General features: G+C 41.7%; 1 protein-coding gene and 1 long non-coding RNA gene across 2 annotated transcripts in view; both read right to left on the bottom strand.

Moving 5' to 3' along the window:
- The window catches only part of LOC138964245 (uncharacterized), a 421,872-nt gene that overhangs the window by 312,035 nt on the left and 89,837 nt on the right, over positions 1–20,000 (bottom strand). The window lies entirely within an intron of this gene.
- LOC138964236 (uncharacterized) lies at positions 13,937–19,994 on the bottom strand. The gene is made up of 3 exons (XR_011455057.1): positions 19,457–19,994; positions 18,698–18,752; positions 13,937–14,512 (listed from the first exon to the last, which is right to left on the bottom strand). It is a non-coding gene; the product is annotated as an uncharacterized lncRNA (long non-coding RNA).

The raw sequence follows: 20,000 nt of genomic DNA, 5'->3' as shown, positions 1-20,000 counted from the left end.
GCGTTCAGTTTCATTCTGTGAGTTCCACAGCTTGACTAAATGTAGTAATTTCGCCTTACGCGACTTGTTCTTTCTTTCTTTCTTTCTTTCCTTCTTTCCTTCTTTCTTTCTTTCCTTCTTTCTCCTTTTCTTTCTATCTTTCTTTCTTTTTCTCTCTCTCTCTCTCTCTCTCTCTCTCTCTCTCTCTCTCTCTTTATGTCTTTTTCTTTCTTTCATTCTTTATTTCTACCTTTCCTTGCCTCCCTTTCTTTCTGCAACCCGCAGTGTATCTTGGTTTTCAAAATTCTTAAAAGGCGAACATCGGGAGGAATTCTCTGGGGATCATCTTTGCCAACCTTTAAAATTTACAAGGATGTTTTTTCCAGATTTCTGTCCTGTTTTTCACTCGTTGCTTCCACGTCGTCTCTTTCAAATCCTTACTTTTTCGGAATATTTCCTTGGAGTGTTTTTGTTTACTCGGCAAAGTTTATGCGTAGATTGAATCCGGCATTACACGTCTTATGTTGTTTACCATTAGTGTTGAAAACTTCCAGTTCCGTACGTACCACCCCCGTCATCATCACCTTTTTTCCGCCTATCTTCCTTTTCCGGGTAATACAAGTTAATCTTTTACGTTATAGACATCTACATCCCGTTCCATAGGAAAGAGGCACAGTGCATCCTGGCAAATGACGTAGACATGGAATCAACAATCATCTTGACAAATGACGTAGACATGGAATCAACAATCATCTTGACAAATGACGTAGACATGGAATCAACAATCATCTGGACAAATGACGTAGACATGGAATCAACAATCATCTTGACAAATGACGTAGACATGGAATCAACAATCATCTGGACAAATGACGTAGACATGGAATCAACAATCATCTTGACAAATGACGTAGACATGGAATCAACAATCATCTTGACAAATGACGTAGACATGGAATCAACAAGGGTTTCTCCCCCGAAAGCGGCGTATGGATGCCATAAATGTCGGGGTAAAAATGGTCATACACATGAAAACCGTGGTATACAGTCTTGAGTCGAGCGTTTGAAAGTGCCTGCGCCTGAAGGCGGGTGTAACTTACACCTCGTGGTATCAGTCTGCCTTAGAGATGAGGACGAAAGTTGGCCAGATGGCCAGAATAGCGCGCTGCATTTTCCTGCATAGAACTAAGGCGCGTCTGCCGCGACGATGCCTGAGCTAAACATTGGTGGGCACTGCTCACAGCCCGGCACACGGCACTGTAAACATTCCCCGTCCATTCACCTCTCTCGCCACCATCCGCCCTACCCTTGGTCTCATGCCTGCATAGTTTCATCCTATGAACGAAGAGGCATAATCAACATGGGCGAGTTAAGGCTGTGGTTTTGGGGGCAGAGGGAATTAGACTTCAGGTTCATATTCAGATTCAAAGCTTTATTACAAAAGGGATGGAGGTTTTAGGTAACGCCTAATTTTCCAGCCTGCCGTCCCTAAAAGACATACACGGTATTACACATTACATACCACATTTAGAAACAGCCAAAAAGCAAAACATTTTTAAATAGCCAAAAGCAGTAACTTATTTAAGGAGAGAGAGAGAGAGAGAGAGAGAGAGAGAGAGAGAGAGAGAGAGAGAGAGAGAGAGAGAGAGAGAGAGAGAGAGAGAGAGAGAGAGAGAGAGAGAGAGAGTTTGGAGACAAATCCTTTCTGTCGCCTTCGACACCAACTGTCATTTCCCTGCCGCGGTAACCCAGCCCCAGCACCAGCCCCCCCCCCCCCCCCCCCCCTAAAAAAAAAAAAAAACGATGGAAAAAAAAGGAAAGAAAAGAGAAGTCTAGATAAACAAGAAGTTGCAACCAGACACCTATTCTGTCTGCCTATGTCCCTGGTAAGTTCATGTCTGGGTTTGGCACCGATTCTTGAACCGTCAAATGAAGAAAGAGGGGGGGGGGGGGGGGGGGGGGGGCTAGGGAGGGTGATAGGGTTGACGAAGGGAAGGAAGAGGGGGAAGATGGAACGAGAGGGAAAAAGATGATAAAATGGAAGCTAGGTGGTTTGACAAACGGCGTCTGTATGTTTGTATAGGAAATAAATAATAAATAACAAGAAGCAGGCGGTTTGGGTAAAGAGCCTGGCAGGGGGAGGAGGTGCGTGAGGCAAGGGGGGGGGGGGGGGGGGTTGGGGGCAGAAGGGGTACCCCCAGATCTTGAGATTTTTGGCAAAAGGGGCGCCAAGTGAGTCAGTGGTGTCTTGACGTCGCTGAATGCACCCATTCACAACATTGGTTTTGCCTTCAAGAGCTTCTGTCGGCCCCACACAGACAGGTCTGGAGGGTCGGAGGGTTTGATATGTGTGTGTGTGGCTGTGTGATATAATGTGTGTGTGTGTGTGTGTGTGCGCGTGTGTGTGTGTGCGTGTGTGTGCGTGTGTACGTGTTTGTTTGCCCGCGCGTGCGCGTGTGTGTATGTGACGGTGTGTGAATGTGTGTGTGTGTGTGTGTGTGTGTGATGTGTGTGTGTGTGTGTGTGTGTGGGTGAATGTGTGTGTGTGTACGTGTGTGTGTGTGTGTTTGTGTGTGTGTGTGTGTGTGTGTGTGTGTGTGTGTGTGCGTTGGTATGGTCTTATGGTTTTATCAGAGTCATTTCTACGTCGTATCATCTTGCTTTTGAGTCAGGAAAACTCATGATGAATGAATAAATACCCTTCACAGCATCTGTTTTGCCTTCATGAGGGTCTTGCGGCCACGCCGACTGAGGGTCGTGTATGCATGGGTTTGGGAGCGCCATTTTCCGTCGTTGACTTTCCAAACACTTTCTTTCTTTCTTTATTTGGTGTTTAACGTCGTTTTCAACCGTTCTTCCAAACACTTGGATAGCTATGTTTTTGAGCCAGGGAAATACTGAAGAATGAAACGCTTGCTGATCCATTTTACAGCAATTCTTTGTTTTCACAGACAGCCGGTTCAGGATATGCTTATTCGTCCCTTCATTGAATATTCAAGCTTTCTTTGCGAAATCCAAAAGTATTTTAATGAGGAAAAGAACGAACATATAACATTTTACGTGGGTTTTTAAAATACTAACAGCTCGGATCTGTCAGAAAGAAAAAGGGCAAATGAACGGCGTGTTTAAGAGCGTAAGATTATTGTTGCAATCGCCGAGTGAAACAATTAAACGAATCAATCCCAAATTGTTATTTTTACCTCTGCGCAGAAAGAAGCTAGGGTATTGTACCTTACCCTGCTATTAGTGGAAGAAAAACGTCAGGAAGAATATTGATCATGTTAACATGATCATTCATCTTACATTTCTGTGTTTTCTGTTTTTTCTGTGTTTTCTGTGTTTTCTGCATACGTCACTGATTAATCAAACCTTGTGAAAATAGAACCAGTATAACATTGCATTATACTTTGTTCATAATTATGCTCTAAGAAACAAGGGGATGTGTAAGCGCTCTATATATAGCCCACATTGTTTCTTTGTTTATAGAATATAAATCCCCCCTTGTCCTAAATAAAATTAGGCTTTCTCAACTTCAACAATTCATGTCCACAAAGCTTATTGACAGAGAAGAACACATTTTACACATGTAACGAACAAAGATCTTCAAGTCTAGGCTACAAAGACTTGACTAAAGAGGATGTTCTTGATGAGTGGTATCATTTGTTGATGTGTTCCTGAGAGCCATCACAGTGCTTTTCATTATATACTCGTATCAAAAGATCTGCCGCGACAGAAAGATTAAACACGATTAAACACATCTGGCGTCGGTTTACCATTTGCGGGGTGAGGAGACGGGAAGAAACAAGACACCCTTTAAATGAGAGTGAGAGAGACTGAGAGAGAGAGAGAGAGAGAGAGAGAGAGAGAGAGAGAGAGAGAGAGAGAGAGAGAGAGAGAGAGAGAGAGAGAGAGAGAGACTGAGAGAGAGAGTGAGAGAAAGAGAGAGAGAGACAGAGACAGAGAGAGAGAGAGAGAGAGAGAGAGAGAGAGAGAGAGAGAGAGAGAGAGAGAGAGAGACAGACAGACAGACAGACAGACACAGACAGACAGACAGAGAGACAGACAGACAGACAGACAGACAGACACAGAGATACACAGAGAGACAGAGAGAGAGATAGAGAGAGACAGACAGACAGACAGACAGACAGACAGAGAGAGAGAGAGAGAGAGAGAGAGAGAGAGAGAGAGAGAGAGAGAGAGTTGAATTGAAGTGAATTGAATTGAATTGAACTTTATTTAACAAGGATTAAGATTTAAGGCCACGCCTTTTCTTACAATCTGTCCTTGGGACGCACAGACACACAATGATAAAATTGAAAAATTAAAAATTAAAAAGTTAAAAAGTTTACCAACAAAAGGAGGTCAGAAAACTTCAGCACGTGATGATAAAGATGACGATGATGATGATGATGATGATGATGATGATGAAGATGAGGCATGAAGAGCATACATATGTGGTTATTCATAAAATCAAATGAGACAGACAGACAGACAGACAGACAGACAGACTGACTGACTGACAGAGACAGACAGACGGAGGAGAGAGAGAAAGAGAGAGAGAGAGAGAGAGAGAGAGAGAGAGAGAGAGAGAGAGAGAGAGAGAGGGAGAGAGAGAGCTAGTGAGATTTTGAAAAGAGTTCGAGCGAGGCAGACTGCGAGACAGAGAGCTTCTCTACATTGCCCCGTTATCATGATATGTCGCCCAAACTCTGCTGCCACCAGGGTCCGAAAATCAAGAATTATCAGATCAGCTTCCTCCCAAAGTGTCAGGGGAATGGAATTTCTGTCTGATTTTATAGTAACAGCCCATTAAAATCTCACTGAATCACCCATTGTCTTTCAGGGAATCTTCCCCAAGCCACAGACAGGCCTCGGCGCCAGACACTGCTATCATCACAAATCCACAAGACAAGACAAGACAAGACGAGATACAAGACAAGACAAGGGAAAGTTTAGACCCCCAGCTCTCAGTGCTTGCTTTCGCCATTAACAAAAACACCACAGTATCAAGTTTACTGGATTTCTTCCTTCGCTTTTAGTGCGCCCAGACGACAGTGATATCCTCTATTTTCAATCAGGCTGAAAGGAAACAAAGAATTTTTGTTTTCTTGCCATGCGTCCTTGTCTAGAATTTCCCATTCCGCCCCCTTGCCGTATTTCAGTTCCACCTCGTGGCGAGCCATCAGGGACCTAGACATGCTTTGGACGAAAGATACGAGTACATTTATTCCATTTAAAGGCACGGTTCTATCCTGTGTGTGAGAACAATTCTTGTCAGCAATCCAAGAACAATAAAATAATAGACTGCTAACGTTTTAAAATTCTGAATAAAAAACAAGAAAGGTATAATTATGTTCTTCGAACATTGGAATTTATTTTTCTGTATTTTAGTGTTTGTCTGTCGGTCTACTAAAAAGACCGCTGCAATAGACGTTCCAATAACCAGAGACATACATTATCTATGTCTCTGCAATAACATACCTTTCTTGGTGTTTTGTTTGGTGTGGATTCAGTTCGGCTTGTCAGCACTTCAGCTCAGACTAGGCTAGGCTAGGCTAGGCGGGGGTATAAGACTATCATTCCACTTCGACACATACCTTCTTCTTCTTCTTCTTCGTTCCACGTTCACTCATGTTTTAGCACGAGTGGATTTTTACGTGTATGACCGTTTTTACCCCACCATGCAGGCAGCATACGCCGCTTTCGGGGGAGGCATGCTGGGTATTTTCGTGTTTCTATAACCCACCGAACTCTGACATGGATTTCGGGGGAGGCATGCTGGGTATTTTCGTGTTTCTATAACCCACCGAACTCTGACATGGATTACAGGATCTTTTCCGTGCGCACTTGGTCTTTGTGCTTGCGTGTACACACGAAGGGGGTTAAGTCACTAGCAGGTCTGCACATAAGTTGACCTGGGAGATCGGAAAAATCTCCACTCTTAACCCACCAGGCGGCAGCGACCGGGATTCGAACTCACGACCTTCCGATTAGGCCGACGTCTTACCACCACGCCGCTGCGCCCGTCGCGACACATACCAAAAATCAACTTGCTGTCCTCTTCTTGTGGGGCAAAGTTAAAATAATATTATTTTAACAAATTAGTTACGCAGATTTAATTGGTACTGGGGGCTTATAGTTTATATCAATTAATAAACAATTCCTTCTCTGCATATCAGAAAACATTGAGGCTGTTGATGTTGTGTACGTGTCCAAGTGGAGGGGTGGCTGATCCCGTGTCAAAGACTGACTGGATCGGAGATTATGAGCCGAATTGACGGTGTGCAGGAGAAGGACCATACATACATAATGACATACTTTGAATGTTAAGTGATGATGCTATCACTTGTTCGCTATGTTGTCATCTTTCTTTCTTTCTTTCTTTCTTTCTTTATTTGGTGTTTTACGTCGTTTTCAACCGTTCAAGGTTATATCGCGACGGATGTTGTCATCGTAAATGTGTATTGCTTATTATTTTTTAGAACGTGTCCATTATCACTTTGCATGTTATCGTTCCATATGTTATTTCCTTGTTTGTTTGTTTGTTTGCTTAACGCCCAGCCGACCACGAAGGGCCATATCAGGGCGGTGCTGCTTTGACATATAACGTGCGCCACACACACGACAGAAGTCGCAGCACAGGCTTCATGTCTCACCCAGTCACATTATTCTGACACCGGACCAACCAGTCCTAGCACTAACCCCATAATGCCAGACGCCAGGCGGAGCAGCCACTAGATTGCCAATTTTAAAGTCTTAGGTATGACCCGGCCGGGGCCGGTTCGAACCCACGACCTCCCGATCACGGGGCGGACGCCTTACCACTAGGCCAACCGTGCCGGTCCCTTATTTCCTTGTGGAATGATTATCATACAGCAAAAGTGAATAAAACACACCATGTTTTCAGGTTGTAAAATATTGCAGACAGCTAAGTGTATTGACTCTCCCCCTCTAAATAATCGCATTTTAGTCAGAAAGAGGAGGAAGAAGAAGAAAACCTATTTTCACGGGGAAGACTGGGACTGAGCTTTAAAAGCCTCAAATCAACACAGCTAAGTGTATTATATCCACTCTCCACCTCTCAACTCTCCGCTGTGTAGTCAAGAACAGGAAGAAGGAGAAAACTTGTTTTTCACGGGAAAGACAGGGCCTTCAAAGATGTAAAAGAATACACATATACAGACAGCTAAGTGTATCCACTCTCCACCTCTCAACTCTCCGCTGTTTAGTCAAAGCTCGGGAAGAAGAAGAAAACACGAAGACTATTCTCCTCTGACACGCCGGAACGTCTTCATTATCAGCTGGGCGCGAGACTCTTGGTCTTTTCCCCTTTGACCCCTTCCACCAGCTGGTCATCTATTGGTCAGATCCGCAAATAAGCTGACCCTTGACCTCGCGGCTTGCCCTCAAGTATTTTGGTGACCTGGCGTTACCCTCCCCCTGCAGTGTCTGGTGTCTGGAGATTGGCCCAAGCTGTGGTTGAGCAGTCTGGAGATGATGGGGCTGTATTGTATACATGATGGTCTGGGATGCACATGTCGATAGTAGGATGGGTAGTCAAAACTGATCAGTAAAATGCCGATGATATGAGTAACATTTGAATATGTTGGCAATCCTCTTCCTCCTCCTCCTCATAGTTATCATCATCATCATCATCATCATCATCATCATCATCATCATCATCATCATCATCATCATCATCATCATCATCATCATCATCATCATCAATCAATCAATCAATCAATATGAGGCTTATATTGCGCGTATTCCGTGGGTACAGTTCTAAGCGCAGGGATGTATTCATTTATCATCATCATCATCATCATCATCATCATCATCATCATCATCATCATCATCATCATCATCATCATCATCATCATCATCATCATCATCATCATCATCATCATCATCATCATCAGCAGCAGCAGCAGCAGCAGCAGCAGCAGCAGCTGCAGCAGCCGCAGCAGCAACAGCAGCAGCCGCAGCAGCATCATCATCAGCATCATCATCCTCAGCAGCAGCAGATGTACTATCCTCCTCCCCCACCCCCGATTCCTCTCCTTCCTCCTCCTCTACATCGTAATCATGAAAATAACAGATTGAGGCCTCCTCTTTTTGATTCAAGACTGAGCTCTTGTTTTGAGACGAATCGTCATGCCTTGCTAGAATCCCACTTTTGACCGAAACAATAAGCTAATTATTTTATACAACAAATACTACCAAGAGATATTTCAGATTCTGAGTTTTGACTGAAACAAGATACTTATTTCATACCACATAGACCACAAACTTCAAAAGTCATTTTATGTAGGTTTATTTTTTTACAATTTTCAGATTTTTAATGACCAAAGTCATTAATTAATTTTTAAGCCACCAAGCTGAAATGCAATACCGAAGTCCGGCCTTCGTCGAAGATTGCTTGGCCAAAATTTCAATCAATTTGATTGAAAAATGAGGGTGTGACAGTGCCGCCTCAACTTTTACAAAAAGCCGGATATGACGTCATCAAAGACATTTATCGAAGAAAAGAAAAAAAAGTCCGGGGATATCATTCCCAGGAACTCTCATGTCAAATTTCATAAAGATTGGTCCAGTAGTTTAGTCTGAATCGCTCTACACACACACACAGACAGACAGACAGACACACACACACACATACACCACACCCTCGTCTCGATTCCCCCCTCTACGTTAAAACATTTAGTCAAAACTTGACTAAATGTAAAAACAGAGCAGGTTTTTGCCTTCAGATTCAGGGTTATGGCGCAGTACAAGAATCTCAACTAACGACAACCCCCAGCCCCCTAGTGCCGACAACTGGACAGTGCAAGTGCAGTATATTGTTTCAGTAATCCTTTCGTACCTCAAGGAGGGGTAAAATACCCCTACTTCGCGGCCCTGAGTGCTTTGATTGGGGACTGATTTGTGTACAGCCTGTCAGAGAGCCGAAGTCCGTCTGTTGTTTAGCGGGGGTCAATTGGAGCCACTGGTCAGCAAAAAGTGGCCTTGATTGGCCGGCCACGCTTGTGGTGATGAGAAGACCTTCAGTTTCTTTCACCTCCTTCTTTCCCCTTTTCCTCTCTCTTTCTCTCTCCCTTTCTCTCTCTGTCTCTCTGTCTGTCTGTCTCTCTCTCTCTTTTTCTATTTCTCTCTCCCTTTCTCTCTCTCTCCTCTCTCTCTCTTTCTCTCTCTCTCTCTATATATATATATCTCTCTCTCTGTCTCTCTCTTTATCTCTCTCTCTCTCTCTCTCTCTCTCTCTCTCTCTCTCTCTCTCTCTCTCTCTCTCTCTCTTTCTCTCCCCTGTTCCTCCTCGATCTTCTCCCCTTCAACCGTCTTTGGTTTCAAAGCTTTCCCTTGTTGTTTATTCATTGAGTTCACAATGTGAAAAAGTACATCTGCTTTTAGGGGTGATGGGTTTGGAACCCGGAATGATGGACACGGGGTTGTTGTTACTTATCTGTCCCTCTTTGTGTCTGGTCTCTAGAATGTGTGTGTGTGTGTGTGTGTGTATGTGTGTGTATGTGTGTATGTACGTGCGTGAGCGAATGTGTGTGTGTGTGTGTGTGTGTGTGTGTGTGTGTGTGTGTGTGTGTGTTTGTGTTAACACAGGCTTAGCCATCATCATAAAATCTGGAAGGAGACACAATGATATTATACGTCTTTTGATTAAGCTGCGCAAGCAAAGAAACGCATTTCTTAAAGTGAACAACTTTTTTTTATCCATTGAAAAAATGGACTAATTAAGCTATCCTACATACCCATGCAGACATCTGGCCGGTCGTGAAAACGATCGTATACTGACTTGTACATTGCAAATTGAAGTGTTCCACTTTTGAACATACCGTGACTATTCGTAACCAGTTGTGAACACTGTGTGAGGTACTCCGCGTTAATTCTACTGGCAAAAGTAGCACACGTGGTAAACACTAAATAGCGATTACAATGTGTGCTTCTTTTGCCAATGTATAACTACCTAAATGATAGTAGTATCAGATGAAGATAGTGTTTACAACTGGTTAAAAAAAAGTGTTTTCAAAAGTAGAACACTTCAATTTAAAGTGTACCTGGGATAATAACTTCCAGGCCACAGGGGTTTTGTATTTGTCGATTTTGAAGGACGCTCCCCGTAATTATCCAGGCTGAACGGATCTCTTAAGATGGTTATAATACGAGAAGGATGGTGACTTCACATTACGGAGAGAACAAGCGGACAATTCGCGAAGAACCGAAATGGGACGGGAGGAAATGCCCAAGGCTAAACCTAGACAAACAGTCTGTCTATTCGTGTCCCAAAATAAAAGTATTTTCGAGTCGGAGGGAGCTGTATTTAGAAACTCATTTTTCTTCTTTTATTCCCCCTTGCGTGTTTACAATGCATTGTTTTGTGTGTAGTTCAGGAGCAGGATGGCGTAAATCATCGCACACACTTCCGTCTGAATTGGTGTTTTGGAGAGATAGAGAGAGAGAGAGAGAGAGAGAGAGAGAGAGAGAGAGAGAGAGAGAGAGAGAGAGAGAGAGAGAGAGAGAGAGAGAGAGAGAGAGAGAGAGATGATGATGATGATGATGGAACTTTATTTTTCAAGGATAGAGGTTTAAGGCGACGCCTTTTCTTACAACCGGTCCTTACTTCTAATACAAATGTATAATAAATGATAAACAAGTAAAGCAACATGACAAATAAACAAAGTAAACGAACGAATCAGCAAACAATCGACAAGTAAGCAAACAAGCAAATAAACATAAACAACAACATGACAAAGAGAGAGAGAGAGAGAGAGAGAGAGAGAGAGAGAGAGAGAGAGAGAGAGAGAGAGAGAGAGAGAGAGAGAGAGAGACTATTAGGGTTTAACGTCCTCTTAGCAACTGGTCTATTTTGGGACAGGTATTGGTAATACGCTGAAGATATGGTGTGATACTTTGATTCGAACAAGCCCGCTGTGGCGGTCTTCTTCGACACACCAGCATTGGGTTTGTCTCGTCAAAGTATCGAAATACGATCATGATAATCAGAGACGAGAGATGATGCATGCGTGTCTTCGTGTTTTCCAAGCCCTGAGACTTTCGCTGTGAACGTGGGATCTTTTTCGTGCGCATGTGTGCACACGGGGGTGTTCGGACACCGAAGAGAGTCTGCACAAAGTTGACTCCGAGAAATAAATCTCTCGCCGAACGTGGGAATCGAACCCACGCTGATAGTGACCAACTGACTACAAAGCCAGCGCGCTACCGACTGAGCTACGTCCCCGCCCCAAGAGAGAGAGAGAGAGAGAGAGAGAGAGAGAGAGAGAGAGAGAGAGAGAGAGAGAGAGAGAGAGAGAGAGAGAGAGAGATGCGTGCGTGTGTGTGTGTGAGAGTGTGTGTGTGTGTGTGTGTGTGTGTGTGTGTGTGTGTGGGGGGGGGGGGGGGTTGGGGTTGTGTATGTCCGAGAGTCTGAGCCACAGTCACGCCGGGTGTTCTTTTCGGACAATGTTTCTAAATGTCGGATTATATACGTCAGGTGTACATTGTAACAAATTTACCTTTATACAGATACGGAAAACCGCCGTTTTATGTGTCGATGTATTGCATCCTGTCATTTAGTTTTGTAATGATAAATTAAATCAAAACATATAAAACGAATGAAGGGCAAACAATTATGTTTAAAAAAAAAGTCGGATCCCTCTTCGTTAAATGTCTTTAGGTCTGCCATGCACTATGACGCATTGGGCAAGAGATACGGAATGAAATTAATTTATACAGAAATAAAGCAGAGGTTAAAAGATAATGGGTCTTCATAACTGCATTTAATTTGTTTCTTCTTTTTCTGGAACGTATAATTCATTATAATTTATTTGTTATTTTTTGCAATTCCGCAGATATCATAATCTGTCTTCTTTTTGGATTCTTTTCACGAGAGAGACAAGACAAGACACTTTTTATTAACGAGGGTAATGATTAGCAAATATACTTGCTTTTTAATCAAGCTTTCGACTTAAAGGTCCTTGTCTACATTTTTATACCGAAATCGCCATTTGACCATTAAAGGTCCTCGTCTACATTTTCTCACAGAAATTGAGATTTGACCGCTATAATGTTTAATCCATTCACTAACACTTTCAAAAAAACACCCCCCTCCGATCACAAAGGACGGAGCAAGTGTAGCCGTTTGAAAATTCATTGATGTATTCCATCGTAGTAGGATATCCTTATTTGGAACATAATCGTAGTAGGATATCCTTATTTGGAACATAATGTAAACCGGAAGTTTTCAAAGTGCTTAACCACCCAGAATTCCTAGCGGTGAGCAGCCGCTGCCTTGACGAAAGTTCTCTGGTAAGTTCTTTTTATCAATTATGCAATACATTCTTGTCGTATAAGACTTTTAAGTGGCTGCAAACAAGGCTTCATAATGCACCAAAACAGTTTCAAGCAATGTGTTTGCTCTGTTCACGTACTGTGTTCGTCATTCGTAGATATCAAATCTTAGCCGAGTTGACGCATTTCAGGGAACCTCTCAAAAGTCAGTTTTACGCTTACAGCATTGCACATTACGGTACTTTATGTTTGATGGCGGTTTACAAAGAGGCTCTGCTTAATGATTCGGTTCAGGAATTAAGGAGTCATCATAAAAATAAAGCAAAAGCATAGGTCTAACACTAACTCAATGTTTCGAGAGGCACAGTTCCGACACAGTGACACACGTAGCCTACACTGACAATGAAATCTAAAACGCTTGCAATCGATCTAAATTTGTATTTCTGCACACACAAAATATTTCGACTACAAAATAAGGATCGGAATCAAAAACAATTGTATTTTCCAACAAGAGTCCTTGATTTGTGTGCTTTCATTTTTAATGAGTTTACGTAGACTAGTCTAGTACCCGCAACACCGATGTCAGAATCGCCATTGATTTTCCTGCAAGACTAACAACTACAGATCTAACTGAATCAGTTGAATCGGAGATCTAGATTCTCCGGTCGAATCTTAGAATGCAGCTGGTTTTTATTTTTGTATTTCTTATGTCTATGTGTGTGCCGTATGTGTGTAAAATGTGCGTGTTTGTTTGTATGTGTAAAATGTGCGTGCGTATGTCTGTGGATGTGTGTGTGTGTGCGTCTGTGTGTGTGCATGTGTGTGTGTGTACGTAGTACGTGCGTGCGCGCGTGTGTGTGACATTCACGTGGTAGTACGAGTGATTGTGTGAATCGGAGTATCTGTACGTGTTTGTTTTCTTATACCTGATCATGTTTTAGACGATTCATGTATGCATTTATAGTTCTTAAAAATGCCAAACGTACTGTATTGCATGGTAGGTATAAGCCACGTATTTTATTCACTTATGATTCATGTCCGTCAAGTATAACCGTTTGTCCATTTCTTAGACTGTGTCTTTTAACACTTTTGTTTTGTTGTTTCTTTTTTTTCTGTAAAACTAAAAGCTGTCCATTTCGATACTCAGGTCGAACACAGTACGCTTATCTCATGTCTCAACTCTGAGCTAAGCATCGTCTCCACCGGTCAGAAGAGGCAGGGCAGGGCCAGCAGGTGCGGCAGTGTTACATTGTTTGTCAGCGCAATCGGGGACACAGAGAGTCCGCATGCGGACAGCAACTCAAGAAGCTGCCGCCAAGAGTTATCGGGAAGAAAGATCCAGTCTCTTAGTCTTACAGTGAGTTTGTGTAGTTACAAATGTAATGGTTTGAAGATTTCTTCTCTCTGTTATTGCTTGAGTGCTTATGTTAATCTCAGTTATTCAAGTATGGGCTGTGTAGTGTAAATGCGTGTGTGTGTGTGTGTGTGTGTGTGTGTGTGTGTGTGTGCGTGTGTTTGTGTGTGTGCATATGAGAGAGAGAGAGAGAGAGAGAGAGAGAGAGAGAGAGAGAGAGAGGGAGGGGGGGGGGGGGCGGTGGTGACACACTATACTTCCGTTTGCTGTTTAAATGGATACTTACAAAATCGACAATCCCATCAATCAGTCGAGACACAATTTATTAACAAAAGAATTTTAATTATATACCAACTTATTTAATGCATACACTCTTACATATGTATACATCTGAATGCATAAAGCACACACACACACAAACATGTACAAAGTAACCCCCCCCCCCCAAAAAAAAAAAACAAAAAACAAAAAATGCTGATAACTCATGAATTACTTCTACAACTTACTTCAAATTTGGTGTACATTGGCCTGAGATATGGGATGATAATTCCACAAAGTTTCATGAATGCCGGTCAAGTGCGCATGGCTTATAATTATATCTACATGCCACTTGTTTCATAATACTACATCTATTAAAACAGATAAAATGGATACAAATTTGAATGCATTACATTATTTCATGACAATAGGACTTTTAACTGTGTTGGTCAGAACATGATTAACGAGATGACCGCGGGGGAGCTGGTCCTGTCCATTGCTGAGCGGCTCCCATCCCCGGTTTTGGGCATGGCCTGCAACCTTAACAGAGGATCCTTCCCAGAGGAGCCTACTTCAAGTGCAGCCACATGTCCTTCCAGGTGTGTTTGTCACCACTACCAAGACCTGTAATTACAAAAATAGTACTTAAAAATCTGAAACAGTTTCAAAAATGTTAGCACACTGCTGTTAATCGCCATACGTTATACATGACTCGACTATGATGTGCCGTAATTATGCATTTAAATTATGATGAAAAAACAACAACCTGAAAAGTGATGGGCGTGTCCGGATAGGGCGGATAATCGTTATATGAAATCTTTAGAAATGTGTCCTGTTTCAGTTATTAATCTTTAAATGTTATAACAACATCCTGGAAATTCAGTAGAAATGGCCCAGTCAGGCTGATTTTTTGGCAACTACAGGGTGACCTTAAAAAAATGCAACCCTCAAAAATGCGAATAACTTTACATCTGTTGACCGAATCACTTTATATTTGGGGGACATAAACTTCAGCCTATCCATGTCCCTTCCACATCTTGGCAACTTTTTTTGAAATAGCACAAAAGTCTGACCATTTGATCTACAAAATTGCCCCTTTGTGAAAGTGTCACGGTAGCTGAAGTTTATGTCCCCCAAATATAATGTGATTCGGTCAACAGATGCAGAAGTTATTAGCATTTTTGAGGGTTGCATTTTTGGGGGGTCACCCTGTCACCCAGTCTTCTTCAAAATGGAAAAACAACACTGCTAGGCACAACAGCTGAACCAAATCAATTTGAGTGGGCAAAAGTTGTTCTTCAATTTGAGATAATAAAACAACAAACAGGGTCACTCTTGCTCACACAATCAAATCTGCATCTAAATCAGTATGTGTTGTTCACATATCTTGTCTAACATGGACGCTATGCATATATGGCAGGCTGAGCGGTGTAGGTGTCAATACTCTCAGCAGGCATAAAAGGCAGTTTTTGAAGCCATTTTAGCGGGTAATAAGACAAATAATGGTACATTTGAGTAACTCGCAAACGCATTGCCTTCAAACTTTCGGAGATTTGTGTTAACACATGTCGTAAAGTACACACGAAATCTCAAGTCATGTGAGGTATTAGTTCTGCTGTTATGCGACATCCCAAAAAGAGTTTTAAAAATAAGGATCTACCCTGTCCGATTGAACAGAAGAAAAAAATAGAATTAGCATGCATTTAGAAAAATGAAAAGCTTCATTTTACCCTTAAATTTAATACAGTTTCACCAATGGCTGTTCAAAGCGCACTTGTTTAAACGCACACACACATTTTTGGAAAATGCTTTTTCAAGAGCCATTGATCAGTTAAGCGTGTCGGCAGTGAGCTTTGCTATGCGTAGGCCGACATTTGCGCTCAGCGCTCTGAATGAGTCAACTTTAAAAAACTACTTTCGCGTTGAAATCCTCATACCACCCATGTCTGATAAAATATGTACATGAAATTTGAGTATGTGGCGCATCTGTCATTGTTCTTGAAGATTTCAACAAATAAAATTTGTTCAATGATTCAGCAAAAACCTATCGTCAATTTAAGAACTGTTTCTGACATGACAAATAACAGCAGACCTAATGTCTCAAATTACTTGAAATTCCGAAAGTACTTTACAACATGTGTTAGCACAACTTTCCGAAAGTTTGAAGGCAATGCGTTAGCGAGTTACTCAAATGTACCATTTTTTGTCTCATTACCCGCTAAAACGTCTTCAAAAACTGCCTTTTATGCCTGCTGAGAGGATTGACACCTACACCGCTCAGCATGCCATAGCGTCCATGTTAGACAAGATATGTGAACAAAACTTACTGATTTGAATGCAAATTTGATTGTTTTGTCTAAGAACATGCTAAACATGTTTTGTTTTAGCAGTTCTGATTTGTTGTCAATTTTAACGCGGGAACCTTCATTTTGCGAATTTGATTTGGGGGTGTGTGTGTTGTAGGTTTCACTGTATCGACACTACGTCATGTAAACTCAATCTGTTTTCTGAATAAGTTAGGGGCATAAAAGGCCTTTCCAGTCATATAATTGGTTTTACGATAAACGGCCTCATCATAAAGATCTGCCCTCAAACGCATCTGTAAAGGTTTTTTTATGACGAGTAGTGTAGAACAATCACCATCTTACACATCTGATCGCAAGATTATGCATTCCCGAAAAATTCTGCTATGTCTCCGGCGCATCAGTATCTGTCCGAAGGGTTTGAAAACAAATAATTACAACACACACACACCCCTCCCAACCTCCACCACCACCCAAGAAAAAAAAAGAAGAAAAGAATAAATACATTGATAAATACAAGAATGAAAGAATTAATTTACTTTTTTTTCAATTGTTTTTTTATAACAAATCTATTGCTTCTAGGTCATCATTATCAGGCCGATGATTAAACCAAAGCTTAGTCACGGAAATGCATATATGGACTAAAAATGACGTGTTTTTTTCTTGCAGGACAATGGCTTGAATATGACTTCATCCTGAAACGGCAGAGCAGCGATGTATTCTTATATGGATGCCATGGACGTCTTCCACCTAGCGGGCACACAGATGGTTCACAAATCTACCCACTTGTATATTGCATACCTACCCCCTCACTCTTAACCATTGCTCCTTCACTTCTGCAGCTGCATCAAAACACACACACACACACACACACACACACACACACACTTAATACCGATGCCACATTTCAAGTAATCGGGCTGCAGGTATATTTGTCTTCTTAAGTCCACAATCAGAATGGCAGGAGCTATTGGAAAAAACGTTTTCTTTTTTACATTTTACGGTAATTACATTTTTGTCTTTGATCTTCAGGCTTCCATAACAGTTCTCTAAATGTATTGAGAATACGCCTGAAACGTTACATGAACCAAAACAACAACAACCAAAAAACAAACGCTGTGCATAGGGAACACAAATATCAATGATCTTTCTTTATTTGGTGTTTAACGTCGTTTTCAACCACGAAGGTTATATCGCGACGGGATATCAATGATAATTTAGCAGGGAGAATCAGCCGGGACATTATTTATTATTCTGAATAGATCAACATTCATATATGCATCAAGTGTACTAATTGATCCTGCTAAATAGTTGTATTTGTTTGTGACTGATGCACTTTTTATTCACTTTGCACATGTATCACGTAAGAAAAATCAAGGGAGGTAATTTTGCTCGGATTAGATGGTTCCCTCCCCTGATAACAAAAGCACACAAATTCATTTTTCCCCTCTTCTCGTATGTGTTATTCAAACGTTTTGTTGGTTTTTGTTGAATATTGATGTGAAAGGTTCAGTCCTTCCCGAGTAAACTATTCGATTTACAGTCTCAGAACAGACCAGGCCTGAAAAGACCATCGCTAAACACATCAACTAATCAGCCTGGGTGCAGTTTGTGATTGTTTTTTATTGACTGATTTGTGAACGAACACAAGCAGGAATCTGTGATGATAACACATCAAAATAAATTATCACTTTGCGCATGAAGCAGCCAGGTTGTCGAATCTAAGTCTTTGTTCATGTACAATCTTGTCTAAATCTGAGATGGTGAGCCAAACGTTTTCATGGGAACGACTGTGCCTTTCTGTGTCTCTCAATTTTTACACCACTTGCTACTCATGATTGCATGACACTAAGAACAGGCAAGATGTGGATATCGTGGTTTTAATGATACATTCGGACATACAAATGGTTACCGTTGTTTTCTTAGATACGTGTGATCTCTCTTTTTCCCCTGGTCCTTTCTTTTTGATGTTATTTAGCCTGAAGTTTGTTGCAACTATTGGTCCGCTTGCATTTGTTGTTATAGTAATTGTGGATATGCTATTTAATTTGTCTGTGTTGCCTAATTATGTTGTCACTGTCAGCTTGATGAATAAAGGCTATGAGAAAAACAAAATGTTACCCTTCACCATCAGCAAAATATGCAGCTAGCTGCATATACTAAATATTTCTGATACCTTGACCAAATACGATGTTTATTTTTGCGTGTTCTCGTTTTTTTTCAGAGCGAACACACACACACACACACACACACACACACACACACACAGTCTCTCTCTCTCACTCTCTCTCTCACTCTCTCTCTCTCTCTCTCTCGCTCTCTCTCTCTCTCCCAACCACACACACACACGTACACACACACACACACACACAGTTTCAATGTTAAAAACTTAAAACACGTATCCCTGTAGCATCGATGAAGGTTGTATGCAGGAACATCATAAAAGCTTGCTTACAAACGGACTCGCTGTCTTCGAATAAAACAGCTTTCGAATAAAATAGCTTACCGTTGGATCTTTGCTCAAACTGCGGCTTTCTTGTCCACATTCCTGGCGCACAGATCTGCAATGTGCAACGTTACTGTTGAATACACACACTTTATGTTGAAGTCACAGGGCACAGACAGACATATCCCCCCCCCCCCCCCCCCCCCCCTTACACACACACGCGCGCGCGACTGCGTGAAGATGCACGTCACCTTATCATTTAATCACACAATGTAAAAACGTGGTGGTTAAAAACTGAATAGTATCATATGAATCTGAACAGAATCTTTTTTTTTCCAACAGTCGTTCGTGTAAGGCACACGCAGACGGAACGTAGCTGAAGCCATACCGTAAAAACTAAGAACAGATCTATAGATTCTAAAACAAATGTGACATTTTAGTTCTATTCATCTGGATGAGCTTGATCTGTCCGAAGTAGAATCGGCCACTGAGAATGCAACTCCCCTCCCCCCCTCCCTTTCCCACGACACACACCACGACACGACACTAGCTGAGAAAAGGAAAACGTGTGGAGGAATACATAATGTAAAAACCAGATCTAAAAGTAAGCCCGGTTTACCATTTCAAACCGCCTTTGAATATGAAATGTTCGGACGCGCCCTTTCAGCCTACAGTGAAATGGTAATGTACACGTACAAGCTTTGTTTCAGAACTGTGAAACGTAATAACTAGGTTTGAAAATTGAATTCAAATATATACAAGTAAAGTTAATGGAAGATCAAAGTAAAGGTTGGGTGTAATGTCAAAAAGTATACTTACATTCCGTTTCAGCATGCTCAGTCTTCCACAGGAAAAACTCCCAGGGCTTTGTCCTGCTTGCGATTTTGCCAAAAGTACTTTGAACACACCCCCGACGTAACTTTCAATGAGCATCATAGTATTTTTGCCACTTGCCGGTTGAATTTGGCGCCTAATTCCAACTTCGCTGCATCTCAGGGTTGTTTCTGGTCCCCCAAATGTACACATTCAGACCTATGCCGCCCTGATCGATCACAATTTTGCTTTTTACGTAACTGGCGCAAGATGGCAGACATCTTTGGACCGTAAATGACTCTTTGCGCATGCGCCGCTAATAATTTGATTGGTCGATATTTTTAGGTAAAGCACATGGTCTCAGAAAACAGAAAAGTAAACATTGGAAGCGTGAGTCACGCTCCCAAAAAATAAAAACTTTGTTTACATATAAAAAAAATTCTGTAACTTTTTGCCCCATGGTTCATTCATCATCTGAAATAACTTTTTAGCGAAATCTAACCATAAGATTATTGGAAAAAAGTCAAAATGTAGACGACCACCTTTAAAA

This window comes from Littorina saxatilis, linkage group LG4 (genome assembly GCF_037325665.1).
Source record: "Littorina saxatilis isolate snail1 linkage group LG4, US_GU_Lsax_2.0, whole genome shotgun sequence".
Classification (NCBI taxonomy): Eukaryota; Metazoa; Mollusca; class Gastropoda; order Littorinimorpha; family Littorinidae; genus Littorina; species Littorina saxatilis.
This window is presented reverse-complemented; position numbering and strand designations above follow the sequence as displayed.